This window comes from Miscanthus floridulus, chromosome 3 (genome assembly GCF_019320115.1).
Source record: "Miscanthus floridulus cultivar M001 chromosome 3, ASM1932011v1, whole genome shotgun sequence".
Taxonomy (NCBI): domain Eukaryota; kingdom Viridiplantae; phylum Streptophyta; class Magnoliopsida; order Poales; family Poaceae; genus Miscanthus; species Miscanthus floridulus.
In genome coordinates, this window is record NC_089582.1 from 128,759,245 (window position 1) to 128,768,803 (window position 9,559).

The window sequence follows — 9,559 nt, forward strand, 5'->3', positions numbered from 1 at the left end:
TCACCAGCTACTCCATGGCATCCGAAGGCACCCCTTAAATGCCCATGTCCACCCGTCACACTGAGGGCACATGCACCACCATGGGCAGCTCCCAATCAGCCGGTGACATGGTTGCACAGGCGCCACTCCCGCCCGAATGACCAATGGCTGCCACCCCAATTGGAGGGTGATGCTCTTCTTTGGCACTAGTGCTAAAGGATTCCGCTGCCCATCAATGCTACAAGGGATGAAAAATATAAGTCACGATAAAATCTAACTAAAACAAGAAAAATAGAGGAATTGATAACTTACCTCAACGCCGTTGGGCGATAGATGCGTTTGGGGGATGAACCCCCAACCTTTGCTTTGCCTCATTGGAACAAGGATGTTTCAAGCCCGCCCCATGCTCCTGGGTAGAGGGGCTCACCCCTGGTAGCTCCTGGGGCACATTGGTAGAACGCCCTGCTCTCCTTGGCTCTTGGGGCATGACAGCAGAGCCGCCCACCTCCGCTGGCACCTCGAGCATGATAGCAAAGCCAACCACCTCTGTTGGCTCCTAGGGTAGGAGGACGGTATGTCCCGCCTCCATTGGTTCCTAGGGGGTGCCATCAGAATGGCCCACCTCCACTAGCTACCTAGGCGTTCCCTCCCCTCCATGGAATGGGAAGGGTCTCAATGCCTACAAGAACGAACCGATGCCTGTCAGCTCATCCTCGTTCTCTAGGTTATCCCACTCGATATCATCGGCCACCATTTCTTCTTCCTCCATCATCTAATCATCATCACCATCGTCATAGTCATTATTAGTGTCCTCCCCTCATTCTTATGCCTATAGCTTCTACTGCTTCTTCCTCTTGTCCTCCTTCGTCTTCCTCAGCCGCTTGCCCTCGGCGTGATTCATCGCCCTCATGACCGAATCCCTCGGCAGCGGTGCTGCATGATCTATAAGGATGAGGTCCCTCAGCTGGTCCTACCCCTCTCAAAGTTAGTCTCACAGGGTCAGGAAATCAATTGAAGAGAAGGCAAGAGAAAGGGAAACTTACAAAGACAACGTAGCCTAGTTAAGGCCGTATTGAAGGATGCCCCGGCACTGGGTAGACGAAGTCAAGGGCAGCACCCATGTCATCCCATAAAGGCTCCATTACCTCATTGATGCATTGCGTGATCTCAGAGTCGGGGAGCATTCCCTCGGTGAGCGTTGTTCCATCGAACGACGCCTCGGGCGCCATCGTGTATAGCGGGAGCGCGCCCATAATCAACAGTGCCACCCTCCTTGCATGGTAAGCCCTAATGATGCCTGACCCTTTCAGGCCATTCTCCTTCAGGATGTGGATGGTGGCGATGTGGTCTCGGATCTTCTTCTTATCCTTCTCTGGGACGCCCCACTTCCTCCACTACGTTGGGGCCTCTTCGATCAGGCACCCGGTGAACTCCAGTAGAGGGGCATGGATGGATACTCACCGACTCGATTGTTCCAAAGTTGGATGCCGGCGCACCCCATCGACATGTGTAGCTCCTACCTGCAGCTCTTCTCCCTCTTCTTCTGGAGGTGGACGACAAAGAAATTCCACCACAAGTCAAAGTGGGGGCTGATCCCTAGGAATCCTTCGCACAACATGATGAACACCACCATATGCTAGATCCTATTGGGATTGAGATGTTGTAGCTTGATCTTGTAGAAGTGCAGCAGTCCCTAGAGGAATTTGTGGGCGGGGGTCGAAAGCCCACGCTTGAGGAAGTGGGTGAACGACACCACATAGCCATCGAGCGGCGACGATGAATCCTCGCTACTAGGCAACAACCACTCCTCGGCTAAGGTCCACGTACAGAGAAGACCATGATGGACGAGGCCCTCCATGCACTGGAAGGTGATGTTGGAACAGCACCATGGATCCATTGGAGGTGGGGCGGATGAATGCGAGCTCAATGGCGATGGAGATGCAGAGGTAGGAAACCTAAGCATTAGCGGTGGCAGCGTGGCTATGGAGGTAAGGATGCAGATGCATGTATAAAACATGGAGGGCTAACCCTTTGGATTTATAGGGGAGACTGGTGCGAGGAAACCAACTGCCCACCTAGATCTCCGTGCCTGCCACGACCTGTCACCACATCTCATTGTGGGGCGTGCGCACGCAACCTATGGCCATCCCCTCAAAAAACACACTGAATGTTTTGCCTCCCTAAATGGACCATGACCCATCACAGGTAAGAGGGATAAAGAGCTAAAGATGCTCCTACGGCCCATCTAACCCTAGGAGTTCGAAGGTTGGCCCATCGATGGGTTTGACAACTGCTCTGGGCACCTTTAGAGTGAGGGATGAAAAGGGATGGGCCCACTAGCGGCTAGTATCCGAGTGCACGAGCATCGTGGGCACCCCACCCCACGTTCAAGTCTCGGTCAGATACGATCCATGGTTTTCCCTTAAAGAAAGGCAGAGAGACCTCAGGACTGGTCGAACGGACCTAAGAACTATATGGATTGACCGCTGAGAATCTAGAGTCAGTCACCAGCTAACCCAAGCTAGACCCCCACAAATGGGATGCTAGGGCCCCACTCGAACTAGCCCGTTAATAGCCCACCGAGCAACATGATTCGTCCATAGAGGAAAATCATGGCATGGCTCAACCCCTCCGTTTTTATTAGAAAAAACGCATGAGGAAAGACGATCACAAATATGAGCTGGCCCTCGATCGGACCCCTGCTATGGGTGGGGGCTCAAGGAAAGTTGGACTCACAAGGAGACCAAACACGTGGTCGTAGAATGATAGACCCCCGTAGGGGTCAAAATAAGGAAATACCTTTTCTGACCCAACCAATCCCACGGCTATACCCCTGAGGGGTCCGATTATGATGAAAGGGAATCACCATTCCTAGGACACTCCATGGGCGATAAAAGAAGGCTGAGGCCCTTAGAGTCCTCCCATTCAAAAAAAGCCTCTGAATGAGTATTCAACTCCTCCGTAGGCTTCGGGGCTACTGTTGGGGACCAATACTAGGGTACCCGAAGAGGAGGAGGTAATGATCCTCAACATTGATTCATTCGAGTAGTCAAGAGCATGACTACAGCTCCAACTGACCCCCAGGTGCACAAGCTCCACCTCACCCGACCCTTGGAGGTGAGCTCTATCTCGCTTGACCCTGAGGCTATGGGCTCCACCTTGCCCGATGTCGAGGCCACAGGCTCTGCCTCACCTGACCCTTGAGGGCGGGCTTTGTCTCTCCCAACCCTAAGGCCATAGGCTTCGCCCCGTCCAACCCTTGGGGGTAGGCTCCATCTTGCCTGACCCTGAGGTCATAGGCTCTGCCTCGCCTGACCCTTAGGGGCGGGCCCCATCTCGCCCGACCCTATGGCCGTGGGCTCTGCCTCGCCCGACCCAAAGGCCATGGTCTCTTCCTCGCTCGACCACTAGGGGCAGGCTCCACCTCGCCTGACCTCTGGGTCAGAGGCTTCACCTTGCTTGGCCTCTAGGTTGGGGGCTCCATCTCGCTCGACCTCTCAGGCGTGGCTCCTAATGGAAGGCCATACCGCCGCTAACCACACGGGCCAGAAAGTATAACCCAAGGTCAAACTTCTAGGATCGTGCATGGAGCGGGGACATCTCAACATGAGCAGTGTTGGCTGGAGCTATAGTGTCGGTGTCCCTATCACCATCTACAGTATCGGTGGGACCCACACAAAGGAAAAGAAAGGCCCGACGGTCCTAGAAGCCTTCCTCTCCTTGCCTCTTCTCCTTCTTTCTCTCTGTGTAACATGCTCTTCCTCTTCGTCTATAAAAGGAGAAGCAGGACGTCCCAGGAAGGGGGTAGTTGACCACTCTACACAGTTATAGACACCAAAACACATGCCCTAACACGCCTTAGTAGCACACGCACATCAGAGACTTGTGACATGTCCCTCTCTCGCTCATTTATAATTCCTACTATAATTTTTCAGTGCTAGTAACACGAGGAGCAACGATGAACTGGATGTAGAGATTTTCTGTCCAAACTAGTATAAACCTCATGTCCTCTAAGCACACCATCCGAGCTAGACGCGCAATAATACAAATTTACTTATCGGTGGTAACTCAAAACACCGACACTACCCATGTTTATACTTATAAGTTTTGGTACAGTGATCAAAAGGTCAAGGTAGGCTGATTAACCTAAGCACCATGCTTAATTTAAAGAGCCTATGAAAATATGATCGCTAGAAATCACGCTCCAAACCAAAGCATACTTTTCATAGATCATAGAAGGATAACAAAGATTTATTGAAGGTAAAGAATTTATGCCTTAGTTTCATAATTCAAAGTCTATACTTAGTAATTTTGGTCAATGATCAAATTTAGCATTTAATCAAGGTAGGCTAATTAACCTAAGCACCATGCTTAATTTAAAAAGCCTATGAAGATATGATCGATCACTAACCATACTAAACCAAAACATGCTTTGTGTAGAACTTTGAAGAATAACCAAGATTTTAACAAAGGTATTTATTTTATATCAGCAGATTTAGTCTATATATATATATGAATTTTAGCAATTTTTATTTAGTATTTGTAATTATAAAGGATAACTACCAATTTACCTTCGGCAAGGGCTCACTGTTTTAAGTCCAATGAGTAGGACTCTTCTTCCTTCATTTCCTGCTTGATGAAGGTACGTCCGTTCCTAGAGAAGTAGGCTGTACCTTTTTCACCTGACATACTTGCTTAACACTTTTACATGGTTATTTCTTAGGCTGTTTGTTTTTAGTATATTTATGCATGTCAAACCCATTGAATGGGCATCTCATTGTTTGTTCTTGAATGTGAAAGCTAACATGCCGTGATCCCACATGTAAAACTGCATTTGTAGTGTTACGAAATGGTCTCTCTAGAAGGAGGGGAACTTCCTTGTTATGGCCCATGTCTAGAACGACGAAGTCCGCAGAGATGTATGTGTCTCAAATTTTCACCGAGATATCCTTAGCTAATCCCTCTGGTTTTCGTGAAGATTGATCTGCCATCTACAGTCAGAAGTGTGCAGTGGACAAAAGTCTACCCAAAATTTTATCATAAATTACCATGGACATGACGTTAATGCTTGCTACAAGGTCACAGAAGGCATTATGGAAGACATGTGGGCCAACCGAGCATGTGATTGTTGGGTGACCAGGCTCTTCTTTCTTGGTGATGAATGGTGGATTTATGAGATAATCATGGTTTTCTTGACATAGAGGCTTATCGAACCTCGCTGAGACCATTTTAATAGATTTGAGAGGGGTTTCGGGTTGCCCCAATATCTTCCCCGAATCAGAAATAGGTAGAGCGCCAGTAATTTGAGCTATTTGAGTTTTAATTATTTTATTAAAGCTCGATTGACTTTTGATAGTTGAAGATAGACCTTCTAATTTTGAAATGATGGTTTCTATCATTTTGTCATTATACATCAAGTTTTTAGTTATATTTTCATTAATTTTTGCTTGGCCTAGCACTAGGTCTTTCAAGGAAGGTTGATTCGAATTGTAATTTGAATTGAAGTTCGTATTACCTCATTGCGAGCGGGACTGATTGTTCCATCCGTTATTGTTACCTTGTCAGAACCCGTTGTTGATATAAGCGGCATCTTCACGGGTCTCGGTGTAGTTGTTCCCTGAATGTCTGACCTTACCATAGACTTTGCAAGTCATTTATGAGTCTGTGGCCTGAACGGTGGCCTTCATAGCTTCCTTCTCATGGGCCCTTTCGTTCAGTCTTGATAGTAACAAATTTATTTTTGCGGCAAGCATATTTGCCTACTTTATGGTATGCATGAATTTTTATTGTTTCTGTTCCTCTCCCCAGCTTTGATTGGCCATCATCTTCTCGATGAGAGCTATAGCTCCATCAATGGCCAGGGAGAGAAATGCTCCTCCAGTAGCGGCATCTACGTGCCCCTTCGACATGGGCGTGAGCCCCTCATAGAAGTTCTAGAGCACGAGCCAATTTTCTATCCCATGGTGCGGGCAGGCCTAGATGTAATCCTGTAGCCTCTCCCATGCCTCGGGGATAGACTCTAGTGAAGTTTGCTGGAAGCTTGAAAATTTTCCCCTCAGGGCAATGGTTTTGCCCATGGGGAAAATTTTTGCGAGGAACGCCACAGGAACATTTGTCCCACGTACCGACAGCTTCCTTCTCCTTATAAAACCACTGTTTCACCTTCCCCACAGGGGAGAAGGGAAACAGACAGAGCCTTATGCTAGCTGGTGCGACGTCTTTGATGATGATAGTGTCGCACAGCTCCAAGAAGTGTTGCAAGTGTGCACTTGCATCCTCACTTGGCAAACCACAGAATTTGTTTGCCTGCACCATCGTGATCAAGCCAGTGCGTGGCTCAAAGTTTACAGCTCCCGTGTGGATAGCGGGCCCAACAGGCACATTGGCAACAGCGGGGGTGGAGTAGTTGCAGAGTGTCTTGGCCATAGCGGTAGTAGCAGATGGTGCGGGGGTGACTAGCTCAACTGCCAATGGAATAGCGGAGGAAGAAGCGGTATGGGATCTGTTCTTCCTTAAGAGCGCCTCCAGATTATTGGTGTAGTCTATCCTTGAAATAGACGATCATCACCACCGCCATTCGTCTGATGCGGTAGGGGTCAATTGTGCATCACCACCGAATCATTTAGTAACCCGACATTGACTAAAGGATCATCACGAATGGATCATATTGTAGTGTCACGGTGACCATGCCCTATGTTGGTATTTCTTAACGCATACAGAAATAATCTGCAAGCACACAGAATTACCGTTGTAACATATCACCCAAAAGTATTCAGGGTATCGTATTTCCACGAGGAATGGATGTGTAAAAGTCTCTTAGCTAGTTCACCTAAGGTAACAAGAAGAAAGATAGCTCGAGTAGCTAGGTTTTCTAGGTATAGAGATCCTAAGTTAAGATAGCTTTGACACTATATACTTGCTTTGGGCACCGGATAACACTTGGTCTGCCAAGCATTGCCGACCTATGGCTCTACGTCGTATCCAAATGTGGGGGATTATGAAGGACAGGCAGGGCTATCACCACCTACCACCTACCCCTCAACCAAAGGATATGATGCAAACGAAGGCAGCCTCTAGCCTAGACACCACGTCTATGCTATCGACTACTACTCTAGCATGATCAGGGTTATCCATCTTCATTAGGGCCCTTTACTAGAGCATCTACCACGGGAACGGACAACAAACCCTCAAGTAAATAATGAACAAGAGTAACTTAAAGTAGAACTCACCATCGAAGATAAACATGAACCTTAAACTCCAAATAGTACTAGATTCGTCGAGGTACAAATGAAGAGGGAGCCGACATTCCCGGCATTCCTTCCGCTCGATGTACAAAGGGGCCTCGATACACAAGTGGAGGTATCCGACAATTTTGGTACTTCTCCATCTCTTTCTCTTCCTCACTCACTCCCTTAACTAAGAATAGCTAAGACTAAAAATAGGAGTGTAGCTCTACTCTTCTTGGCACATTGTGTAGCTCTTGCATTGATTATGAATGAGGAGGCCTCCCCCATCTATATATAGTCATGAGATGGTCGGTTTGTGGAGGATTTCCTTGCATGCACCCATGCAACCGTCATGGAGGGATCACCAGGAGATGACACATGGCGGTTGGAGGCGGTTGGCGTAGTTGGTGGTACGAGCGACTGCAGCCATGTAGGTTTTGGGCCCAGGTTCTTCAGGTAAGTGGTCCTTCTTCTTATTCCTTTGTGTAGAGTCTGCGTTTACGCTTTCCTGGTTGCGCATTTTGACTATTTTTCATATGTATTCCATGCATGTGTCCTGCAAATGCACAACTTACCAAAACCTATGAAAATCATTAGTTTAAAGCCCTATTACTAGGTTTGGTTTTCATTTGAGTGAATTTTATACTAATGTTGGTAGTTAAAATTGTGAGTTAAGCACCGCCAACACCCTATGACCAGACAGTTCATACGCTGAAGCGACGGTGATGTTTGCCTCGACATAGGCGGGTCATGCTCCAATGCGACGGAATAAGGATCTGATCACGGATGGATCATAAGCCATGTGGCAGTGTTAATGCATACCGACACACGTGGGTCATGCTCCAATGCGATGGAAGAAATGACCTTATCTTGGATGGATGATAAGCTAATATGGCGGTGTAGTGTACACCCCAGTTGGTCTCAGATATCGACGGTGATGGCTATGAGTATCACTGCCCAAAGCTTACTACCGAGGCCAAAATTGGACTACAATGTGGGTTACGACGTGGCTGTGAAAGGTGTGAGTGTAGTAGTGCCACTTGAATTACCCATCGACCCTGACGAGGAGCACCGCTCTGACCATGTGGTTACAGTGGACAAGCCTCGGTGAAAACAAGCCTCGGGAAGGACAGCGAAAGGAAGCCAAAGCTAGGCCCAAGCAATCCTAATAGCTAGGACCGAGCTGTGGCCAGCTTCTACCCACATCCCAAAACCATGACTTGAAACCAGCCTCGTACACCTATGAGGACAAGCGACCTGCTCAGGAGGGATCGTCGCCATGGGCCGCTAAAAGTCACACAGCAGCGCCTTCCTCATGAAGAAACGCTAGAGCTTGTAGACACTCGGGAGGAGAGGTCCAAGGTCGCTCGATGACCTCACCGCCCTACGCGACGAGATGCCAATGACTCACTCAAAGCCTACACCCTCGAGCTCACCAACACTCGGGAAGAGAGGTCCAAGGTCGCTTGATGACCTCGTCGCCTTGTGCGGTGAGAGGCCAATGACTCGCCCAAAGCCTACACCCTCGAGCTCGCAGACACTCGGGAGGAGAGGTCCAAGGTCGCTTGACGACCTCACCACCCTATGCGGCGAGAGGCCAATGACTCACTCGAAGCCTGCATCCTCGAGCTCACAAACACAAAAGAAGACCAAGTACCCGACCAACCTCGACCAAGGGATTCGAGCGAAAAGGCCCAAGGTTGCCCCGTAACCTCGCCACCCTATGTGGCGAAAGGTCTATGACCCACTCAGAAAAACCTTGGTTCGATACCAACAAGCCCAAATCCGGCCAAATGGCCTGGGGGCTCACCATGGCCTCGCAAAGAGCCACAACTCTAGAAGGAGGATTCCTTGAGCTTTTATTCATATCTCATGAATACAAAGCGACGTGCGATCGATCTGCACATAAGGAATGCAAAACTGATACCACCACACCCTAGTGGTGGTATCACTGAAAAAACCCTCGGGGAGCAACACCGCAAGGGGAGGCGAGACGAAGCAAAAAATGAGCTCGTAGGCCCTCTCGTAGTGTCGTAGCCCCCAGGGAACAGAGCACGGGGAAGAAGAGAGCGACAAGAATGCCTAGCTCCAACAAGCACCTTGGCAACCACTTCGGTGCCAAGACAGAGCAAAAGGGAGGCCAAAGTGCAGCCATGTCACAAAGGCTGCACTACCCCCTACACGGCGGCCACGCCATCCCTTCCTCCTCCACTCGCAAGATCCCTTCTAGCGCCAGTTGATGAAGGGGCACCACCAGCTTTAGACCACTACATGTGACCCCTAGAGGGACATCTGACGAGAGCCACATGATTCTCTTCGAACCTTTCTCTCCCATTTCCTCACTCTCTCAGTAG

General features: G+C 48.9%; 1 non-coding gene across 1 annotated transcript; it reads left to right on the forward strand.

The window, feature by feature from the left end:
• Positions 1 to 5,934: 5,934 nt before the first annotated feature.
• On the forward strand, positions 5,935 to 6,041 carry LOC136547688 (small nucleolar RNA R71). The gene has a single exon (XR_010781652.1). It is a non-coding gene; the product is annotated as a small nucleolar RNA R71 (small nucleolar RNA).
• The last annotated feature ends 3,518 nt before the right edge of the window (positions 6,042 to 9,559 follow it).